Source organism: Hyperolius riggenbachi, chromosome 4 (assembly GCF_040937935.1).
Source record: "Hyperolius riggenbachi isolate aHypRig1 chromosome 4, aHypRig1.pri, whole genome shotgun sequence".
Classification (NCBI taxonomy): Eukaryota; Metazoa; Chordata; class Amphibia; order Anura; family Hyperoliidae; genus Hyperolius; species Hyperolius riggenbachi.
The window spans coordinates 201,998,007-202,023,094 of record NC_090649.1 but is presented as its reverse complement, the minus strand read 5'-3'; the positions used below and the strand labels follow the sequence as shown (position 1 = coordinate 202,023,094).

The following is a 25,088-nucleotide window of genomic DNA, read 5'->3' as shown; positions in this document are numbered from 1 at the left end:
GAAGTCTTGTTCGTGCCGTTTTGTGTAACTGCCAAAAGATGAGGGAAGATGGATTGGGGGAGCGATCGTTGTCAGTGAGACGACACTGGATCCATCTCCCTGCATTGGGAGGTGAGTACATAGGTTAATACTTTTAGACCCTGAACAAGCATGTAAATCAGGGGCTGTGATTCAAGTCTGACTGGATTAGCCACATTATTGTTTCAGCTGTGTGATCCAGATACTACTGCAGCCCAAGCTGCATTTTGGAGCGTTGCGTTTTGAAGCTCCCAGGAGCTTTTTTAGGGCTGACCGCAGCGTTTCTCATTACAATTGATAGTAATGTGCTGGCGTTAAAACGCCTTCAAACGCCTGCAACCAAAACGCAGCTTTTTAGCCTTTTACCGCTGCCTGTAGTGTGAAAGAGCCCTTACCACACTCAATGAGGACAGCTCTTTCCCTGGAGGTGTTTAAATCTAGGTCGAAAGTCTATCTTTGCAGTGTGACACTTATAGACAAGTAATCATTTCATCTGTGACAAGATTCATTATGCCACCAATTACCTGAGACAAGCCATACACTTTCAGTGCTTGGGCAGAAAAACACTTTCCAAATGTTGCAAGAACTACAGTACTACAATACAATAGTGTCACTATATAAATGACTATAGCAAAAGCAGTCAAATAATTATACTATGTTATGTTGAAAACAAGTGATAACTGATACTTGATGACCTGCCTGATAATCTGAGGTGATGAAGCTGCTGTGATAAATGTGAGGTCGTTTTTGCTTTTCTTCACGCCAATATACACAACCTGACTGAACATCTTCAGCTAACCACCTCCCTTATTTATTTACACATATACTGTATATTTATAGATCTTTACTAGCATGCTCTAATATGTCTGAGTCACAACAGAGCATTTAAATTATGCTCATTATGGTGTGATTGCATATTCCCTGAAAAGAGATCTCATGACATTTTATTGGACATCATTTGTGCATTTTATAAGGCTTTTGTAAACATTCAGTTGCACATGACTAGAGCATACTCATGCTGTGCAGAACACAATCATTCACTATGCCACATAGACCATGTCCTGGGATGCATCAAATCTGCTTCTGGCATTAGTAAAATTGAGTTTAAACTCAGGGGTATCTCTGATCACTCTCCAATATATGCTGAACTGTCTCTTCCTGGCCCTGCTAGGGAAAGATCAATGAGAATACACAGTTTTTTCAAGATAGGATTCCTGATCAGCTGACAGAATTTGTAAACATTAAAAGATCTGATAATAGTGCCTAGGTGGTGTGGAACACCTTGAAAGCCTACCTTAAAGGGTGTTTAAAGTACAACTATGAAAGTTAACTAAAATTCAAAATGACAATGTCACATATATTTCCAGTAATTACTACCAAATAGCAATACAAAGGCTTTCTTCATCTTTTCATGTTTCATGTGAAGAAAATGACATTTACAGAGAACAGTTCTCACTGTGGGCATTATTATGGAGGACTGTACCCAGCATATCCAACATATAGAGATACTCTTCACTGGCTCTAATACTGTGAGTAAAATGTGTTCAGAATGATAGAAAGCAGAAATATAGCTTCAAGTGTGTGTAAATCATCAGCAGCTCTGTCTGTGTACTCCTGTGTGTGTCTCTCCCACGCAGTCTAAAGTACACAGTTTACAACACACCCCCACCCCCCATACTGACACAAAATTGTTACAAACAGCTAGTAAACAAAACAAGGCATTTTTTTCACACAGGCTGTGCTAAGAGACCTCTGAAAAGTTTTCGAGGGTTGCTGGCTAAAAGCTCTATAGGTATGTGGGGTTTACAGAAGAACAGTTTCTTTGATAGTTGTTCTTTAAAGTCTTCCATATCCTATATAAAAAACACACACACAGTATAGAGGTAGAACTTATTAAAAACTGGTGCAGATAGAACAGTCATATATAGAATCACCATCTGATACCACTAAAAATGAATGGTTAAGATTGTACAGACGGCATAAATTGGAAAAGGCTAAAAAGAATTTATTCTTCACAAAACAACATTATTTTGAAACTTGTAATCAATCTAGTTTGCTTGCCCACGTGGTTAGACAAGGTGGCACGGAGGCCTGATTTGGTCTCTTACAGGCCTATTTCACTACTGAATGCCGATTACAAACTATTAACCAAAGTTTTAGCTAATAAGTTAAAAAGTAACTAAATTGATTTATATAAACCAGACAGGCTTTATGCACGGAAGGTCCACGTCTATCAATCTTAGAAAACTGCAGATCATCTTTAAATTGGCCTGGAAGGGGGAACAAGACTGGGCCTTTGCTGCATAGGTACAGCAAAGGCATTTGATTCATTTGAATGGTCTTTCTAGAAAGATTTCAATTGGGATCAGAATGTATTAAATGTGTACAGTTGATAGACAAATGTCTCCTGGCTAATGTCAGGGTTAATGATAGGCAGTCATCCATTTTGCAGTTGAAAAGAGGCACTCGTCAAGGGTGCCCCTTGTCACCCATGCTATTTGCGTAAGCAATCGAACCTTCAGACGAGATTAAATTTATAGGGGTATTGACATAAGTAACCTAAACAAACGTATTGGTTTATATGTTGATAACATGATTTTGTTCCTCTGTGACTTCACCATCTCGCTTCCTAGGGCGATGTATCTCATGACAACATTTGGTACATTCTTGGGACTCAAGATAAATTGGGATAAATCAGTAATTACCCCTTTTAGTTCCAACCCTATAGACCCCTCCCTGTTAGGCTGTCCTGGCCTTATAGCTGAATCATTTCAGTATTAATAATAATGTATAGTATGTATAGCTATTACAAAAAAATTATTTGATATATATAAACCAAAAACGTATACCCATTACTAGATATTGTTAAACAGAAATTTAAAACCTGGTCTAAACTCCCTCTTTCTGTAGCCGGATACATAAACTTCATCAAGATGATACTACTCCATAATAGATTATAAAACACGTAGCGGTGCAGATTCCAAAAATGTTTTTCAAGATGCCTGGAAAGTGTAATGGTTAAGGGCTCTGCCTCTGACACAGGCGACCTGGGATCGAATCTCGGCTCTGCCTGTTCAGTAAGCCAGTACCTATTCAGTAGGGGACTTTAGGCAAGTCTCCCTAACACTGCTACTGCCTATAGAGCGCGTCCTAGTGGCTTCCTGGCGCTTTGAGTATGCCAGGAGAAAAGCCCAACATAAATGTTCTGTGTTTGTCGTTGTTTGTAATACTTTACTCTTCCCCTTTATATGGGGTTAAGTGAGCCAGATTATGTAGTGCTAGTTTTTGCTTGTTATACCCATAAGCCAGTTTATGTCTTATTTGGCTTTTCCCCTGTAGCCATTTATAGAGCAGCATTGTATAATGACATTTTTATTTTTAATGTCAAGGGGAGGTATTCCTTGGAGAGTTTTTCAGCTTCCAAGATGGTCACTGATCCTGTCCCTCCCAGGACTCAGTCCAATGAGACCTGGTTGACAATATGCTGTCCACTTCCCAAAGTAGTAACTAAAAGGATCAGGACAGAGACATCGCTGGATAGAAAAACTCACCACAGACTTCACTGATGGACCAGATGAGAGGACCTGGAAACAGAAGATGGACTAGAACTTACCCCTGAAGAATTAAGGATCACCTTTTCTCCCCCCCTGGTATATTCCTGTACTTTGACCTGGATGTATGATTTCTGTTTCATGAGGTGTATTTTCACTCCTATACAGTAATGTCTTTAGTTCTAATGAATAAAAAGATTACTGGGAATTTTATAAATAATTCACTTTAGCCAATAATCTAGCTAAAAAAAATTATACAGATGTTATTATTTTGACTGTTTCGGATGTAGGTGTATTAAATCTATGCCCTGTTTACTGTCTCTTATCCCTGCCAGGGTGTAGATTTCAATCACTTGTAGCCACATGCTCCCGCAGTTCTTGTCCTTCTGTCGCCGCTGCAATCAGCTGTCTAACGCCAGAGCCAATTTTATTGGTTCCTAACCTCGTGACCACTGTGAGACAATCACAGAGATTACATTAAAAAAAAAAAGAGAGAAATTACTAAATAGAGTTATTGTTGTTGACTAAGGATTGATCTAGTTATCAGTTGAAGGATGTGATATACTGCTGGGGATTCAGGCCTGACTTACACTAGTAAATCTAATGACAGTCAATGTAAAGTTTCATATAAGCACAAGAGGGCTGTCTCCCAGACGAGATGGAGTTTGAACCTTTAGGTAACAGTTTGAGGCCCGATGCTGTACAGACATGTCACTAGGCGTCAGGCTACCAATACGTCTGTTACTATGGAGAGGGACGGAGGAGAGACACAAGATGCACAACAGAGCAGCTTTCTGTAGCGGGGTGAGGGGGGGGGGGGGGGGAGAATGCGCTCCCAGAGATGCTCAGGCACAAGGTGTCACTACAGATCCTGTATGACAGATCTTTAGGTGGCAGCAATACACTCACTAGAACCCGAGGCGGTCTTTACGAGGCTGCTCCAGCTGAGTTTAATCTATTGCATGTGTACTTAATCCAGGATCACCAAAACAATGGGGAAGGAAGGTGCTGGCACTGATATAACAGATAGGAGGCTATGCTGGTGCTCAATACAGCAAGATCAGCAGGTAGACCTGTATAACAGGAACAGCCTAGCTGTTTGCATGAGAAATTATGCTGCCAGAGCTTAGCTGGGCTTTCATTTCTTCCACTTGTACCCCTAACTTACCTTTTTCCCATCTATGTACATCTGCTGCACTATAATATCTGCTTTTCTCCATCACTTTCAATACTTTATTCTTTATAGCTGATGATTTTCAATAACAGAAATGCAGCCACTGAAACATAATCAAAAGCTTAGTGCAACAGCATGGCAGAACAGTACAAGAACTGCTGACCACAATGAGTAAAAGCAAGCAGTTTACTCTTTAATCAGTGGATGCCGCCAAAGTGTAGCCCCTGTATCACAGTGCAAAACAGTGTGCTACATACTACAATCTTTTGGGTTTTTTTTTTTTTGGGGGGGGGGGACTGGTGTTTTCACTATGAACCCTTTCCCCACTGGAGAGGGATAAGTTCTTACACACTTACACACATACTATAGGTCTGCTCAGTTAAAAAAAAAAATATCTGCTGCTAATGACAAAAGATTGCCACCTTCAGCTGACAGTGGGGGAGCTTATTATAATAACTATTCTGTGATTGCAGTCATTTCATGCAGCTGCCTGAAGTGCAAGCTTTTCTTAGTAAACTCAGACCATCCAGGAATTTTTTATTTACCGGTATTTTAAAAATACGTTTTGCTGTGGATGCAGCACACAGCTCCTGTCACACCAACTAATAATAAGTATATACACTTTAAAGACTACAGTATTTACTGGTACTTATCTTCTAGCAATTGCTACTGAATGAGATGAGATCAATGAGATGCAAATATTTCCGAGTTTATGCAAATGTTTGCAAATACAGTGTTCTCCCTAGAATTTTTTTCCAGCCGGTTGCCATGAAAAAGTAGCCAGGTGGCATGCAAAAAAATAGCCGGGTGGGGCGAGATGAGAGAATGCAGGGCTGGCACCTCTCTGCACAACTCCGCTTACAGCATAGGAGGAAGTGAGTTGATGGCAGCCGGGTGCTCACCAAAACTAGCGGGTGGAGCACCTGGCAAAAAGAGCCTGGGGAGAACACTGCAAATATATGTAGCTTCAAAATAGACCAATCAATTTAAAAGATACCAGAGGTTACATTTGACATGATGAGATAGACATGTGTATGTACAGTGCCTAGCACACAAATAACTATGCGGTGTTCCGTTTTTTTTTTCCCTGCCTGAAAGAGTTAAACATCAGCTTTGTAAATGGCAGTTCCCGACTGAATCAGGACTGGGTCAGACTACAGTGTGACCCTCACTGATAAGAAATTACAACTATAAAACACTTTCCTAGCAGAAAGTGGCTTCTGAGATCAGGAAAGAGATAAAAATGGTCAATATTTCATAGATTTTAGCTCTGGCATACTTCACTGAATGTGTCATTGAGCAAAAACAATGAACCAGTAAACACTTAAAAAGTAGAAGTAAAGATTTAAATATCAAATAAAACTGTGGAGTATCTTAAAGGGGTTCTGTAGCTCTTTATAAAGATCAAAAAGTCTCACTTATCTGAGGCTTATAACGGCCCCTTGCAGATATCCTGTTCCGCGCCATCACTAAAAAAATCCTCCATTCCCTCCCGCAGGAATTATCCCCCTAACTAGACGAATGTCACTGCGGCTGCGCACCCTCACCCCCAATCGCGTCTCCAGGAGCTTACTGCACAGGCGCAGTATGAGAGAAATTCATACTGCGCCTGCGCAGTAAGCTCCCGGGGACGCAAGCGGGGGTGAGGACGCACAGCCGTAGTGACATTCGTCAAGTTAGAGGAATAATGGGATGGTGACCCGAGGCGGGGAACGGGCAGTGACGGCGGGGGACAGGATATCTGCAGGGGGCCGTTAGAAGCCCCAGGTAAGTAACACTTTTTGATTTTAAAAAGAGCTACAGAACCCATTTAAAAAGTCATTTTTAGGAGAAGGAGGATAGATACAATTGTTTATTTCATTCGTTTCTTTTCATCTCGGGGGTCCTTTAAACCATTTTCAAACTGCATATATTTGCATTAAAAAAATGAATAAATTTACATAAACTTGGAAATATTTGCATCACTTTGATCTTCCCTATGAATGAGTGCAGCTGGTGAGGTCTGTATTCTTTTCTCACCTAGCATCTGTTTGTGTTTTTATAATATCCAGTCCAAATTTGCTTAATTACCTGTGGCATCCAAATATGCCTTAGTAAATGAAGCACACTATATGAAAATATATGAGAGAGAGAGAGAGAGAGTGTGTGTTTTCCCCATAGGAAAGCATTGTATGTGAATAGCATGCAATTTGCCTACAGTACGAGGAGAGAAGCTACATTTTGAGCATTTAAAAAAAGATTACAGTGCAAAATACAGATGACCCCAATGTCCCCTTGTGCTTCACTGTCCTCCTCTGTACCCCTGGGCCATCCTGTATCTCCAGTGTCCCCCTCTCCCCCCGTGCCATCCTGTATATCCAGTGTTTGCGCTGGTGCACACCAAGGGCGGTTCTGAACGTTTAACCACTTAAGGACCACAGTCTTTTCGCCCCTTAAAGAGTAACTGTCAGGCTGCAAAAGCTAATTTAAACCTCTATTTTCCTGTGTTAAACAGTTTAGAAGGAAGCCAAAAAGGCAATGAAGTTAAAAATCTCTCTTACTTTTGATGTGTGCTGAACAGCAAGGCTGTTAGACCCAAGCTCTTAAGAGGCAGAGAGGCCGCATACCATACTGCAAAGCATTCTGGGGCTGCTTCTTCCCACCTTTTGTCCTCCCCTCTGCTGCTAGTGAGAAGTTACAGGCTCATGTTACAACAGCCTGTAACGCAGTCCAGCTCACAGCACTGAAAAATCACAGGGCAGAGTATACTGCATGAGTCCGCTATTGTTCATAGCCACATGGCTAATTAATATTCACTGCACAGTAGTGTTGTCTTTTTTCTGAGTCGAATCATCAGGAAGCAGGGAGGACATAAGGACACATTTGGCTTCATAGGAGACAGACAAACATGGAACCTGCCATGAGCTGTCAGGAGCATCATTCTCTGCAAATACTATATAAAAATTCTGTGAAATCCAAACGTGGACAGTGAAATGCATATGTAATGTAAGTACAGCCAATTTTTAGCTACTGATATACAGTGGTGTGAAAAACTATTTGCCCCCTTCCTGATTTCTTATTCTTTTGCATGTTTGTCACACTTAAATGTTTCTGCTCATCAAAAACCGTTAACTATTAGTCAAAGATAACATAATTGAACACAAAATGCAGTTTTAAATGATGGTTTTTATTATTTAGTGAGGAAAAAAAACTCAAAACCTACATAGCCCTGTGTGAAAAAGTGATTGCCCCCCCCCCCCCTTGTTAAAAAATAACTTAACTGTGGTTTATCACACCTGAGTTCAATTTCTGTAGTCACCCCCAGGCCTGATTACTGCCACACCTGTTTCAATCAAGAAATCACTTAAATAGGAGCTATCTGACACAGAGAAGTAGACCAAAAGCACCTCAAAAGCTAGACATCAAGCCAAGATCCAAAGAAATTCAGGAACAAATGAGAACAAAAGTACTGTAATTGAGATCTATCAGTCTGGTAAAGGTTATAAAGCCATTTCTAAAGCTTTGGGACTCCAGCGAACCACAGTGAGCGCCATTATCCACAAATGGCAAAAACATGGAACAGTGATGAACCTTCCCAGGAGTGGCTGGCCGACCAAAATTACCCCAAGAGCGCAGAGAAAACTCATCCGAGAGGCCACAAAAGACCCCAGGACAACATCTAAAGAACTGCAGGCCTCACTTGCCTCAATTAAGGTCAGTGTTCACAACTCCACCATAAGAAAGAGACTGGGCAAAAACGGCCTGCATGGCAGATATCCAAGGCGCAAACCACTTTTAAGCAAAAAGAACATTAAGGCTCGTCTCAATTTTGCTAAAAAAAACATCTCAATGATTGCCAAGACTTGTGGGAAAATACCTTGTGAACCGCCGAGACAAAAGTTGAACTTTTTGAAAGGTGTGTGTCCTTAAAATCTGTTGTAGAAGTAACACAGCATTTCAGCAAAAGAACATCATACCAACAGTAAAATGTGGTGGTAGTGTGATGGTCTGGGGTTGTTTTGCTGCTTCAGGACCTGGAAGGCTTGCTGTGATAGATGGAACCATGAATTCTACTGTCTACCAAAAAATCCTGAAGGAGAATGTCCGGCCATCTGTTCGTCAACTCAAGCTGAAGCGATCTTGGGTGCTGCAGCAGGACAATGACCCAAAAGACACCAGCAAATCCACCTCTGAATGGCTGAAGAAAAACAAAATGAAGACTTTGGAGTAGCCTAGTCAAAGCCCTGACCTGAATCCTATTGAGATGTTGTGGCATGACCTTAAAAAAGCAGTTCATGCTAGAAAACCCTCAAATAAAGCTGAATTACAACAATTCTGCAAAGATGAGTGGGCCAAAATTCCTCCAGAGCGCTGTAAAAGACTCATTGCAAGTTATCGCAAACGCTTGATTGCAGTTATTGCTGCTAAGGGTGGCCCAACCAGTTATTAGGTTCAGGGGGCAATTTCTTTTTCACACAGGGCCATGTAGGTTTTGAGTTTTTTTTCTCACTAAATAATAAAAACCTTCATTTAAAACTGCATTTTGTGTTCAATTATGTTATCTTTAACTAATGGTTAACGGTTTTTGATGAGCAGAAACATTTAAGTGTGACAAACATGCAAAAGAATAAGAAATCAGGAAGGGGGCAAATAGTTTTTCATACCACTGTATGTGTTTTTTTTCTCTGAGACCTTATACCTAACAGCTCCTCTTTAAGGACCAGAGCCTTTTTTTCCATTCAGACCACTGCAGCTTTAACGGTTTATTGCTCGGTCATACAACCTACTATCTAAATGAATTTTCCCTCCTTTTCTTGTCACTCATGCAGCTTTCTTTTGGTGCTATTTGATTGCTGCTGCAATTTTTAGTTTTTATTATATTCATCAAAAAAGACATGAATTCTGTCAAAAAAATTTTTTTTAACTTTCTGTGATTAAATTTGTCAAATAAAGTAAAATTTCTGTATACATTTTTGTCCAAATTAATTGTGCTACATGTCTTTGATAAAAAAAAAAAAAAACACCCATTCAGTGTATATTTATTGGTTTGGGTAAAAGTTATAGTGTTTACAAACTATGGTGCAAAAAGTGAATTTTCCCATTTTGAAGCATCTCTGACTTTTCTGAGCACCTGTCATGTTTCATGAGGTGCTAAAATTCCAGGATAGTATAAATACCCCCCAAATGACCCCATTTTGGAAAGAAGACATCCCAAAGTATTCACTGAGAGGCATGGGGAGTTCATAGAAGATTTTAATTTTTTGTCACAAGTTAGCGGAAAATGACACTTTGAGACAAAAAAAAAAAGTTTCCATTTCTGCTAACTTGTGACAAAAAAATGAAATCTGCCACGGACTCACTATGCCCCTCTCTGAATACCTTGAAATGTCTACTTTCCAAAATGGGGTCATTTGTGGGGTGTGTTTACTGTCCTGACATTTTGGGGGGTGCTAAATTGTAAGCACCCCTGTAAAGCCTAAAGGTGCTCATTGGACTTTGGGCCCCTTAGCGCAGTTAGGCTGCAAAAAAGTGCCATACATGTGGTATTGCCGTACTCAGAAGTAGTATAATATGTTTTGGAGTAGTTTGGAGAAGTAGTATAATGTGTTTTGGGGTGTATTTTTACACGTACCCATGCTGGGTGGGAGAAAAATCTCTGTAAATGGACAATTGTGTGTAAAAAAAAAAATAAAAAAATTGTCATTTACAGAGATATTTCTCCCACCCAGCATGGGTATGTGTAAAAATACACTCCAAAACACATTATACTACTTCTCCTGAGTACGGCGATACCACATGTGTGACACTTTTTTGCAGCCTAGGTGCGCTAAGGGGCCCAATGTCCTATTCACAGGTCATTTTGAGGCATTTGGTTTCTAGACTACTCCTCACGGTTTAGGGCCCCTAAAATGCCAGGGCAGTATAGGAACCCCACAAGTGACCCCATTTTAGAAAGAAGACACCCCAAGGTATTCAGTTAGGTGTATGGTGAGTTCATAGAAGATTTTATTTTTTTGTCACAAGTTAGTGGAAAATGACACTTTGTGAAAAAAACAATAAAAATCAATTTCCGCTAACTTTTGACAAAAAATAAAATCTTCTATGAACTCGTCATACACCTAACGGAATACCTTGGGGTGTCTTTTTTTTCTAAAATGGGGTCACTTGTGGGGTTCCTATACTGCCCTGGCATTTTAGGGGCCCAAAACCATGAGGAGTAGTCTGGAAACCAAATGCCTCAAAATGACTGTTCAGGGGTATAAGCATCTGCAAATTTTGATGACAGGTGGTCTATGGGGGGGGGGGGATTTTGTGGAACCGGTCATAAGCAGGGTGGCCTCTTAGATGACAGGTTGTATTGGGCCTGATCTGATGGATAGGAGTGCTAGGGGGGTGACAGGAGGTGATTTATGGGTGTCTCAGGGTTGATTGGAGGGGAAAATAGATGCAATCAATGCACTGGGGAGGTGATCGGAAGGGGGTCTGAGGGTTTGGGCAAGTGATCAGGAGCCCACACGGGGCAAATTAGGGCCTGATCTGATGGGTAGGTGTGCTAGGGGGTGGCAGGTGGTGACAGGAGGTGATTGATGGGTGTCTCAAGGTGTGATTAGAGGGGGGAATAGATGCAAGCAATGCACTGGTGAGGTGATCAGGGCTGGGGTCTGAGGGCATTCTGAGGGTGTGGGCGGGTGATTGGGTGCCCGTAAGAGGCAGGTTAGGGTCTGATCTGATGGGTGGCAGTGACAGGGGGTGATTGATGGGTGATTGACAGGTGATTACAGGGGAGAATAGATGTATACAGTACACTGAGGGGGGAGGTCTGGGGTGGGCTAAGGGTGTTCTGAGGGTGTGAGCTGAGGAGTGCTGTGGGCGATCAAAGGGCGGGGCAGATCAGTGTGCTTGGGTGCACATTAGGGTGGCTGCAGCCTGCCCTGGTGGTCCCTCAATCACTGGGAGCACCAGGGCAGGAAGCAGCCTGTATAATACGCTTTGTATACATTACAAAGCGTATTATACGCTTCCTATGCGGCGATCGTCGGGTTAACAACCCGCCGGCGCTTCCAATTGGCCGGCGGGTTGACGTCGCGGGTGGGTGGAGCCTATTGCCAGAGGATGCGCGCAGATAACAGCGCGCGATCCCCGGCCAGCAGTCACATAACGACCTGCCGCCGATGGACGTATTGCGGTCGTTTAGGCCCAGCCTTTGCCGCCACCCATCGGCTGTAGGCGGTCGTTATGTGGTTAAAACGCTTGCGCGGGGGGGGCGAACCAATTGGCTAATGAAAGTAAATGGGTTGGAGCACAGAGCGGATTGTTTTTTCCCCAAAGGCAAACTCGGGTCCTGCAGCATTTTTGTGGGCTGTTTTCTGAGGCGTTTCTGCATCAATGTTAAGTATAGGAAAGTGGAAATCGTTCTGAAAAACATCAGAGCGATTTTCCAAGTGTTTTTGTTACAGAAGCTGTTCAGTTACAGCTTTACTGTAACAATATCAAATCTGCTACACAAAAACGCTAGGAATGTTTAGAAAACCTCTCTAAACATGCCTAGAATCGCTCTGAAAAACCTCTTCAAAAACCGCTAGCGATTGCAGGTCTGTTAGCGGTTTTTGGTGAGCACTGGCCCTTTATGTGCTTTCACTGTCCCAGCCTGTAAATCCAGGGTCTCTGTGCTTCCACTGTGCCATCCTGTGTCTCCAGTGTCCCCCTGTTCCTCTACTGTACTGATTACTCACTTCTGAAAATGTCCCCTGCAGCTCCATAAGCTCTTGTTCTTCTCCTTCGAAATGGAAGTGACATCATTGTGACATGTGTGCCATTTGTATCTGCCTATTGTTTTAAGTCAGGACCTATGTAACCCAAGGGCTACTTGTATAATTTTTAATACTGTATCATTAAAGAGTCACTGTAGCGACATGTAGTAGAATGCAGTCAATTTTTCAGGATCCGCACTTTTAGGCCTCTTTCACAGTGGGACGTTAAAGTTGCACGTTAGAAAATGTTCCAACGCAGATTAATGCACAGCAATACAAAGTCTGTGCGACATTCACAGTGCACACGTTGCGTTGTGTGTAACGTGTAGCAATATTTAGAAAGTGCAGCATGCTGTGCGTTTAGCAATGCATTTGCTGCGTTACGTGTGTTGCACATGCTCAGTAATGTTTTTTTTTGGTTTTTTTTTAAATGTAACGCATGCGCCGTTTTGTTCCATCACTGTGCGACGAAAACGTCGCACCAAACGCAGGGCTAAAGAATGTACTATAACGTCCAAGTTATAGTCTTTTAATACGTTGCATTAGAGGCACATTATGCGACCTTAACGTCGCATCAAACGCAACGTCCAACTGTGATAGAGGCCTTATTGTAGTTTTCCTGGTTTCAGCATCAGAAACACTTCCTATATGTATATATTGCTGTATATTGGTATGTAACCCCGCCCTCCCAGTGATGCTTTTCCTACACTGATTAGCTATGCGCAATTCTCCTATCAGAGCATTCTGGGAGACCAGGCATTATTTTCACTGGCTTCGGAATTCTTAGTAAGCAATGACACAGAGCTGCACCTGACAGAACTAAAGATGTTGGAGGAGATATGAAAGACCACTAGAAAAGTATATCCGTATATACTTGAAGCATACTTTTGAAATCGGCGCCGGGAGACTTGGGCGCAGGATACAGCCGGTACATGGCTTTTCCTGCTGCTGCACAAGTCCAGGCCGCGTTAATTACTATTCCCCCTCCAGGCCACCATGGATGGTGGGGAATTATATAATTTGGCTTCCAGCTATTGCTGGAGGCCGAATTATTGTATTTTAAAAGCAACTTCAGCTCCGTCTTCTGACGGCGCCGACGTTACTCACTGTGCGCCGCTATAGCCGTAATTCCTATTACTGTCTATGGTGGCTCCGGCTGCGCCCAAATCTTCCTGTGCTGAAAAGCTCTGCTTCGATACTTGAATACATGTCGACCTTGTGTATAAGTCGATGCAAACATATGACACTCTTAAGCTGGTATTTTTTGTTCTCAAGTATAAGTCTACCCAGCAAAGTTAATGACAGCACTTGGGTCACAGGAGGGGTTAATGACTGGACTGCATACAGTATAGCAGCCACTAAACCCTCATGTCGCTTAAAGGGATACTGTAGGGGGGGTCAGGGGAAAATGAGTTGAACTTACCTGGGGCTTCTAATGGTCCCCCACAGACATCCTGTGCCTGTGCAGCCACTCACCGATGCTCCGGCCCCGCCTCCAGTTCACTTCTGGAATTTCTGACTTTAAAGTCAGAAAACCACTGCGCCTGCACGCCCGTGTCCTCGCTCCCGCTGATGTCATCAAGAGCGCACAGCGCAGGCCCAGTATGGTCTGTGTCTGCGCAGTACACTCCTGGTGACATCAGCGGGAGCGAGGACACGGGCGTGCAGGCGCAGTGGTTTTCTGACTTTAAAGTCAGAAATTCCAGAAGTGAACTGGAGGCGGGGCCGGAGCATCGGTGAGTGGCCGCGCCAACACAGGATGTCTGCGGGGGACCATTAGAAGCCCAGGGTAAGTTCAGCTCATTTTCCCCCGACCCCCCTACAGTATCCCTTTAAGTACAGCCAATAACTCCTCTAGTCCCCAAAGTGCAGCAATTATTCACTACCCTTCTTGCAGCCCAGTTTTTCTCCTCTGCCCTTTCCTTGTTAATTGTTGTGGCCAGGACATTCAGACATTTCCTTTATCAAGAAAGTGCCACTTACCACTGGGTAAATTGCTGTAAATGGTAATGTCACTAATAGTACACACATTACTAGCGTGCTCAGTGTTGCTCAAGATGCGTGTATAAGTCGATCCCTATACTTTAAGTAAATCAGACCTAAATTTCTAGACTTATACTCGAGTATATATGGTAAGCACTATTACTAGAAATGATTTAGAAAGATAAGTTCCCCACATCCCAATCAGAATAGGATTAAAGATGCCCCCACCTGTGATAAATTTAAGAATGTAAATTGGGATGAAATAAGATTTTACAATTTGCAAAGGCTGATTAAATAATTTATAAGTTAATATTGTAAAAAAAAAAAATTAAAATAAAATAAGCAATTTTATTAATTGCGTTACTTTCAATGCAATTCCACTTTAAATTACAAATCAGCTTTTATAGAATTTATATACAGTATGTAATATCAAATTATTAACAAACCTTTATCTGCTCTTAAAGTATGAGGCTTGGTACTACCATGTAATAGACACAAAGACCAGGGAGGGGGCACCAGAATGAATAAGACCCTCTTAATTCCCATTACACACTCGCATTGTTTTCCATAGATAATAGGTCAGTGTTATGCCAATCACTTTGCACTTACAGTTGGGATAGGCAGGTGGGAGTGATCACAACTTAATAATCACTAACTGTGGAAGAACCTGAAATAAAAAAAAATCCCATCTCAGGAAACAAGAAAAGAGCAAGAAAAGGACAGCTCAGACAGAATAGTTATTTAACTTATATTATGATTATTAAAATGATGTGGTTGAGGCTGTGAAGTACTTGACAATGTGTATTACATTACTGTGAGCTATTGTACTATGCCCAAATGATGTGTGCTTCCTCACTGAATCACAGGCATTGTGTTTTCATTAACATGAACTGCAAAGCACAAGAGGGCATTAAAATATGTCACTGTATACAGGAAGATCTGCAGAAATGAGCATTAAGAGGAACACTTCCAATCTAAATCTACTCAGCAGGTTGTTTGGCACCATCTTGGTTGAAAATCTAGCTTGAATACAGTTGCTTCAAACATCATTAAGCTATCGGCATGCCAGATCGCTACACAACAACTAACAAACAAAACCACTGACACTTCCCCGCAAACACAATTCAGTGCTCTGCAGCTGCATCAGCTCACTGCAGAGCCATACAACTGCGCACACAGATGGATCCCCTTTTCAGCTTTCTGTTGGTGGGCTCTGATCGCTGCTGGCATATTTATTTTTTTAATTACGGTAATTTATTTGTTTTTTTTTCAATAAAAATGCATATATTTTTTTTATTATTTCTCCCTCCCCTCGCCAGCCAATCACGGCGATCCTCTCTCATAGGCGACAGCTTATGAGAGGGGATAGAGTTTGGGACAGCCGAGTGACAGGGCTGTCCCCAATACCGCCAAGCCTTAGATAGCAGCGCTGTACAATGTACATAGACAGCGGTTTCACCGTCTTACAGTCTGTTAGCAGCGATCGCCGCTGGCAGACTGTAAGCGGGGCGGCGCGATCCCCTGCAATCTCCACCCCCAGGACTTGACGCCAATTGGTGTTACTGAGGGAGCCACCTTGCGGCCGCCGATCGGCGTTAGGCGGTCGTAAGGCGGTTAAACACGAAATGATGATTGTCCTGCGGTGGGCTCCCAGCAGCAGGACAATGGCACCACACCATGAGCTTGATTCACAAAGCCGTGATGAATGATATGCATAGCGCCTGGGTTAGCACGTGTACATGTTTGCGCGCATTAACTTTCGCGGTTTACGCACTATATATTATCGCGTAAACATGAAAGTTAATGCGTGCAAACCTTTACTATTATGCGCACAAACCTGTACGCGCCGCGCTAACCCGCACACTAAGCATATCACGGGCGTGATATCATTTATCACGGCTTTGTGAATCAAGCCCCATATGTGAAACAAGGCTGAATCATTATATATTTACTGAAAGTTTACATAACAGTAGCATAAAAAGTGCATCAACTTAAAGTGGATCCAGGATAAACTTTTACTCATTGCATAATTGTGTTCCTTTCATATGCTGGGTACACACGTTGCGATTTCCCGCTCGATACGTGGGATCGATTTGATTATTTCCAACATGTTCAATCGGGTTTCGATGGATACAGCCGTCAATTTTGCATACTTAATATGCAAAATCGCCGTCTGTATCCATCGAAACCAGATCGAACATGTTGGAAATAATCGAATCGATCCAATCGATCCCGCGGATCGATCGGCACTCTGAGCCTTAGTAGCAAGGGCTAATGAGAGCTCAGTCTGGGCAGGAGGAGGAGGTTACTAGCCACAGATTTCAGAGGCAGAGGGAAGGAGGGAGGAGGATAGGGGAGTGAAGTTTTCACAGGCTGAGGGCTGGAGATGCAAATCAGCTTGCCTGTGTGTAATGTAACAAACAGAACATGGCTGCTGTCATTGTATCACAGGAATAAATAATCATAAACTGTTGAAGCTGTTTGCAGCTAGATTTGCTGTGTAAACTATCTAAACTTTAGATAAGATATACAGACAAGTTACTTGTTATAGTTAGTTTTTTATCTCAGATCCGCTTTAAAATTATCATCATCTTCGTGACCATCAGTAACCATCACCATCCCTCAGATCTCCCATACAAAATGTATTCACACCAATTCTACATACAATCCCATAACTATTAGGATTTAAGAATTCTAACCTAATTTAGCAGTTTGCACATTTATCCTCTTTAAATAAAAGTGGTGCTACAGATTAAGATGACTTATTTACGAAACTGCTGGAATGTTGTGTAGGAGATACAAATAAAGTATCTCTGTTTAATTTGCTTACAGTATGTGCCTTAATGAATTGCTCAGAAAGAAATGTGCATACAGCATTGCTGAAATCTGCAGATCAGCTGAACAGGGAACTTATGAATAGGTCTCTGTAAACTGGAATGCACAAACCACTCTCAGCAGAAATGCGGCTACAGTGCTGCTTTTTACATTTGTGAGACCTTTTGGATTCCGTTTGTTTGCATACATATGAAATATGGATCTGTTTCTAACACAAATACTAAACTAGATACTCAGACACATCTATTAATTCACAACCAGGGAATCTTCACGTGCTTATAGTAACTTTAATATAGACCTGCAAAATCTAATGCAGAAACAGTGGTTCACAAACTTTTAAAACATCCTAAAAACATGATCTGACACAAGAGCTGCTGATATGTCATAATCCCACTGCCCCTGTGATGGTTTGTACCGCCTCAATCGCCCAGCCTCAGCCTATGCAAGTTGATCGGTTACCCAATCACTATTGGACATCTGTGGGCCCTCCACCGGCGCACACCACGAGGCCTCCGCATGCACCCCCTGTCACCACCTGTCATTGCTACCCATCAGATCAGACCCCTATCTGCCACTTGGGCACCCAAACACCCGCCCACACCCTCAAAACGCCCTCAGACCCCAGCCCTGATCACCTCGCCAGTGCATTGCTTGCATCTATTCTCCCCTCTAATCACACCCTGATCACCTATCAATCACCCCGTCACCACCTGTCACTGCTACCCATCAGATCCTAAACTGCCCCCTGTGGGCACCCAAACACCTGCCCACACCCTCAGATCACCCTCAGACCCCGCCTGAACACCTCTCCAGTGCATTATTTACACCTGTTCTCCCCTCCAATCACCCCCTGAAACACCCATCAATCACCTCCTTTCACCCCCTAGCACTCCTATCCATCAGATCAGGCCCTAATCTGCCCCTGCGGGCTTCTGATCACCCGGCCAAACCCTCATCCGCCCCACCGCAGTGACAGAATTTTTTTTTTCTGATTACTGCTGGACTACTTCTCACGGTTTTGGGCCCCTAAAATGCCAGGGCAGTATAGGAACCCCGCCAAGTGACCCCATTTTAGAAAGCAGACACCCCAAGGTATTCCGTTAGGTGTATGATGAGTTCATAGAAGATTTTATTTTTTGTCACAAGTTAGTGGAAAATGACACTGTGGAAAAAAAAAATATAAAAATCAATTTATACTAACGTGTGACAAAAAATAAAATCTTCGATGAACTCACCATACTCCTAACGGAATACCTTGGGGTGTCTTCTTTCTAAAATGGGGTCACTTGTGGGGTTCCTATACTGCCCTGGCATTTTAGGGGCCCTAAACCTTGAGGAGTAGTCTTGAAACCAAATGCCTCAAAATGACCTGTGAATAGGACGTTGGGCCCCTTAGCGCACCTAGGCTGCAAAAAAGTTTCACACATGTGGTATCGCCGTACTCAGGAGAAGTAGTATAATGTGTTTGGAGTGTATTTTTACACATACCCATGATGGGTGGGAGAAATATCTCTGTAAATGACAATTTTTTTATTTTTTTACACACAATTGTCCATTTACAGAGATATTTCTCCCACCCAGCATGGGTATGCGTAAAAATACACCCCAAAACACATTATACTACTTCTCTTGAGTACAGAAATTATATAGAAATTTTACTTTATTTGAAAAATGTCAGCACAGAAAGTTAAAAAAAAAATCATTTTTTTTTTTACAAAATTCATGTCTTTTTTGATGAATACAATAAAAACTAAAAATCACAGCAGCAATCAAATAGCACCAAAAGAAAGCTGTATTAGGGACAAGAAAAAGAGGGAAAATTCATTTAGGTGGTAGGTTTATTTAGGTGGTAGAACTACTGCGCCTGCGCAGTACAGCCCGGAGGACGTCCGATGACGTCAGTGTGCCCGCGTGAAGCGCATTTTGAAACGCAGAAGAGCCTGACCTGGCAGCCGGGTTGGCCAGGTGCACCACCGGAGGAGACCGGGAGCCTGCGGAGCGGCGCAGAGGGCACGTCCTGCCTGCCACGGGCTGGAGGAAGCCCCAGGTAAGTGTATTAGCATTTTTATTTTTTAACCACCTTGAACCTTCCCGAAAAGACTGAGGTCCTTATTTAAAGAGTAACTGTCAGGCATAAAATTAATAATCAATGCTCTATTAAAAACTGTTAAGTAAGTAAAAAAAGATGCTAGCAAGGCAATTCTAAAGTTTAAAATCAATCTCACTTTTTTTTCAATAGATTATTAGTCGTCAGGCTCTTTTGTTGTACGCTGGCCGCAAAAGATAAGTTGTAATGCATGCTAATTCAGCCTGATTGGCTGAAGCCTCTGTCACTCACCTCTGCTCTTCTCTGATTGGCCGCCTGTTTAGCTGCTTGCAGCTGCTAGGGTGCAGAGAGGGGGGCCAGAAGCTGTCCTCCGTCACTGATTTCGGCCCCCCTCCTGTTGTGTGCCTCTCTCTAAACTGCTGCTGCAATCCCCCCTCGCCCCGCATCCCCCCCCCTCGCCCTGCATCCCTCCTCGCATTTCCTTTCCTCCCCACACTATTACTCAGCGAAGAGGGGAGAAATAAAAGCAGTGCGCACAGACTCACCTCCATATGGTTCCACATGCTGGAGTTCCCATCTATACACTCTGCACTACCGCCGGCGGTACTGCAGAGTGTATATTTCTCCCCACTTCGCTGAGTAATAGTGCGGGGAGGGGGGATGCTGAAGCCTGTGGGACTCAAGATGGCCCCTGCCATGGACAGAATTCCACACTACAAAATACACAGAAAGCAATACCTGTACAGGGCAATACATCTGTAAAGCAAGTTGAGCAAGTAACTGCTTAGAGACACTGAAGCGAAAAAAAAAATTATGATATCATGAATTGGTTGTGTAGTAGGGGAAATTACTAGAACGTTGGTAGCAAAAAAATATTCTGATATTTTTATATTCAGTTATACAGCTTTTTTTATAATATTGCATCATTCTCTAATATGTGCAATTTACACACTACTCAGCATTCTAACTGTTTTTACAGAACAGGCAGTGAACTTTTGACCTGTCCTGAACTGTTCTCTGCAAAAGAAAAACACAATACAGCTGAGATAACCTAATCAGAAGTCAGAGCTCTCTGCAACCTTCAAAGTCAAAGAACTCAATGGCTATTTGCATAGATAACAACTGGAGTTTCTTAAAGGAGTTGTCAGGGGAAATATGCTAAAATGAGTGGTACTTACCGGGGGCTTCCTCCAGCTCCAAACTCCCAGGACGTCCCTCGCCGCAGCTCTGCCCGCAGCCGTTTTACTGCTTTTGTGAGTTGGATTCAATAAAAACCCTTCGACTTTACCTGCGGGTGTGCGGATTTCATCTACCTTGTATTCTGATCTGCCGCATTTGGCTTCCAGCACCTTACTTAAGGTAACAGAGGTAGAGCGGTCTCATCTACTGCATCTGCCCGCAGCCGTTCGCCGCAGGTCCGTCCCGGTCCCCGGCGATGACGTCAGAGCAACCTGGAGGTCACTTTACTGCGCCTGTGCGAGCGGCGCTGTCAATCACCGCCACGTGGGCCGGAGCGGACTGCACAGGCGCAGTAGTACTGCACCTGCGCAGTCTGCTCCGGCCCACGTGGCGGTGATGGACAGCGCCGCTCGCGCAGGCGCAGTACAGAGCAACCTACAGGTCACTCTGACATCATCGCCAGGGACCAGGACGGACCTGCGGCGAACGGCTGCTGGCAGAGCTGTGGCGAGGGACGTCCTGGGAGCTTGGAGGAAGCCCCTGGTAAGTACCACTCATTTTAGCATTTTTCCCCTGACAACTCCTTTAACTCTTCCTGTACTGGAAACAAATGTTAGACTTATGTCTCTGCTCCTAATGCTTTATTTCTTAGCTGTACTACAAATACAAATCATCATTTTTTTTTCTTTTGCTTCAGTGTCTCTTTAAATATGTGTTTTTTTCCCTGGCATAGTATGGCTAATAGTTGTTCTTTAAATAGGGCAATACATGGTATTAAGAACTGGGGTATGTAAACTTTTGATCAGAATCATTTGGGTAGTTTGTGTAGTAACAATGATTTAAAAAGAGTAAACACAGCTGATTGACAATAAACGGCTTCAGACAACCAATAACCAAGAATGAAATAAAAGTTTTCGTTTTATCATTCATATTCTAAAATGGTTAAGGAACCATCAATTCTGCCAGGGTTTGAAAACTTATGAGCACAAATGTATACACCTATGTTAATCTCAACATGTCACTTGTCAGGTCAGGTGCTCTTTAACCCATTAGCAACTTCAAGAGTTATCTTGTTTGAGATAGTGCACTGCTTTTGACTTCAGTCAGCAGAACTTGTTATGCTGTAAATTCTTGGGATACTTTGCTCTCTCTCTACTAAGCAGAAAATATAGAAACTGAAAGCAGAAGTCCTCTTCTATTGTCTCACACTGCCCCCAGTGACAAGTGGCCATAAATACACTACAGCAGTACTAATTAGAAGCAGGGAAATGTAACAAATAAGAAATTAAAAAATGTTCTAAAATAAATTGGCATGGAGCACTTGCAAGCCTCTAAATAAATTGACTACTGAAGGGTTAAATAAACAAACAAGTACAATGCTTTGGACTAAGTTAAACAGGGTTCTCATAATCTAGTTTTAGGCTCATACTTGCAGAATTTTTAAAAAGTAAAATGGATCACAAACATTAACGCACCACTGTGTGTAAACAAGAGAACTGTACATTTTCTATCTAGAAAAAATCCAAATAAAGCTGACCTCTGTTACAGCTTTACAGTCTCCAACTCATCTTCCCTGAGTGTCTATACCTTGTAGCAGCTCCTCCCTTTCTTAGCGTAAGCCAAACTTGAAATACCTGTTGTGTGTATTGTATATACATCACTAGCTAGTCACCGACTGACAGCAGTACTAAGACACAGCTATGCTTTGTGTATGCGGGTGTCCTAAAGATATAACACAGCATATTTTTGTCAGACGTAAAAAATGTGACACAGAGAAAAGGAACAAAAAAGTAAACATGCAGGTCTATTGAAACCAAACTGGCTTTTTTTAATGGGCCATACATGTTAAACATATACTAACATTTTAAAATCATAATGACATACTGTAGATTACAACCTTTTTAATATTTTTTTCTAGAATGAATGTACATGTATACACACTGTGTGTCTGTCTTCCAGTGATACTGAAGCGAAGGAATAAAAAAAAGTTTAATATTCACCTAAGGACAGAGAAGGCACTGTGGTAATGAAGATCTAATAAACGTTGCCTGCTAGTAGGTGGGGAAAGTTTGCAAACTTCATTGGTGTCATAGACAAAGGACACCACAGTAAAATTTGCTTAATCCTTCCAAGACCTGCAGGCTCCCTTTAGGACTAGATACTTTTTCCACTTCTTGGCTCTGACCGTTGTGATTGGCTCCCGGTGATCACACGGTCAGGAGTTAATGAAAATGGGCATCTGTCCATCAAGTTCAACCAAGTGCTTCCAGAGATTACAGTTGATAATACGTGCAATGCATCTGAATCCCCCTACTGGCATTGAATCGTGGAGAAGAATGCTGGGACAAGTGAAAACCCATCCTAATGATTGTGGCTTGCAGTCATGTTTGTCTCAGTGAGATAGCACAAAACAGTTCAGAGGAGAGAGAGAAATGGCTGCCTCAAATACAGAGAGTGTCTGAAAGATTGCGCAGTATCTGCTGGAGGTCAATTAAAGTTAAGGTGGCCATTAGAGATGATCAATGCGATGCAAATTGTTCTGAAATTATGCAAATGTTTATGCAAATGTAGGCAGCTTGAAAATGGACAAATCAATTTAAACCCAGGCTTAAATCGATTGGTCCATTTTCAAGCTGCATATATTTGCATAAAAATTTGCATAAATTTGCATCAACTTGGAACAATTTGCATATCTGTGATCATACCTAGTAGCCATACAATACTTGATTCTTGGTAGATCAGGTAAAGCTGAGTACCCACACTCAGATGGATCAGGGAGATGGAACAATGAACAATCGTTCCCCAATTAATCCCTGAACATCGCGGTAACATGAAAATAAACAATGTGCGCAAACGAGCGTTTAAATTATTGCAGTCATTTTTCGCAGAACATAATGGCTATCTGAACGATTGCTTGTTCAATGATCTGTAATGACGGTCGGTCAATAAGATCGTGGGTAGTTACACATCATTAAACATTGTTTAACAAATTTTTGTTAAACGATTTTACGCAATATCACAAAAGCTACTGTTTATTGATAAAAAAAAAAATCACTGGAAAAAGCGCGTTTTGGGTATGGACCTTTAGAATCAGTATCAGTATCATTTATCTGGATTACCACCTTGCACTACTCAATCCCATTTTGCAGGATATCTGATGGAATATGGCTCAAAATGTCGCCACTGCCAGCTTTGTAGTTTGATGTAATACAAAGCTATGTGGCCACTCGCAGCTAATGATAGATGATATTGAAACGAGTAAAAATGTTCACTACAGTACAATCTTGTTATAATAAACTCGGGTATAGTGAACATTTGGGTATAGTAAACTACCTCCCCAGGTCCCGGCCAATCTTCATAATAAATCTATGAGAGCAACGCGTGGTATAGTAAATCCAGTTATAATAACACTTCTAGCTATAGCTTTTTTTGGCGATGCTGACTGTCATGTGTCAGTGTGAAACCCATGGTCGGCTGCTCTCTTTTGGCTGGTGCTGCAAGTCCCGCCCGCGGAGGTATCAGAGCTGCTACAGGAAGCGAGTGGCTGCCTCTATTCAGTGATGGCTGCAATTTTTAAGGAGCCCTGGATACCAGCAATATGTCCAGCCTGGCTTTGAAGCCCTAACCGTGTAGTCCACCAAATAAGCAAGTGCTTGTACTGTACCTCCAATGGGAGCACAGAGTTGCCCCTTTGCATCAGAGAATATACCAGGGCATGCTGGGTCATTTATAGGACAATTTCTGATATAGTAAACCACTTTTCTTGGTCCGTTGGAGTTTACTATAACGAGATTATACTGTAGTGGTTAAACTGGTGCTGCATTAAACTTGCTCTGGGCTTGAAATGATTTAGTTATTACTTTAAAGCACCTGCAGCTCTATAGTGAGGTTGAACTTGCTTTTCAAATTATGTAACAGTGCCTAAATAGGTTTCTGGACATTATGCCACAAGTCATGATGTTCATGTAAGAACTCCAGTTAAGCCACTCAAAAATGTGAAATCCCTGTAGCAGTCACACTAAACCTGCATCCATGCGTCAAAATGTTCTGAACAATCATTATTGAGCTTTTAGACTGACAATTTTAGGAACAACATCTGTACAGACAAGCTGCTTGGCTATGGCAAAGCAGACGCCTGTTCTAGTGGGAGCGGGGCTCATGGCCAGAAGAACAATGCGTTTGTTGTTTAGCAATTTTTTTTATCACAGATGGCTAAACATCATTGTTAGCCTACACTAGATCTTCATGAAGGATCATCTATAACTACACTTGAGCAATGAAAATCTAGCATCTTAGTGTAGCTTTATCTGAATGGACAAGATTACTGTGCAATCTATCTTCTTTAATAAATTGGAAATGTCAGTAAACAGGAACTGCCATACACAAGCAGATTTTCTCTCGACATGCCGAAAAGATAGATCCCTCTCTGATCAACTTCTGATGCGAAAATCAATCATTGCCACACAATGCACGGCAATTTTTAATAGATTTCAGCATGAAATCTATTAAAAATCAATAAAACCGCTGCTCCCCCACGTGTCCCCCTGCTAATACTGCTCTCCCCGGAGTCC

The 25,088-nt window shown here is 42.3% G+C and overlaps 1 protein-coding gene across 2 annotated transcripts in view; it reads right to left on the bottom strand.

Annotated features, from left to right (window-relative positions):
• TNK2 (tyrosine kinase non receptor 2) overlaps nt 1-25,088 on the bottom strand; it is a 238,558-nt gene that overhangs the window by 169,624 nt on the left and 43,846 nt on the right. The window contains exon 2 of one of the 2 annotated variants that reach the window (XM_068281243.1): nt 15,066-15,123. The exons of the other annotated variant lie outside the window; for it this stretch is intronic. The gene's annotated coding sequence lies outside the window, so the exon portion shown is untranslated. The remainder of the gene's footprint in view (nt 1-15,065; nt 15,124-25,088) is intronic. 2 annotated transcript variants of the gene reach the window in all.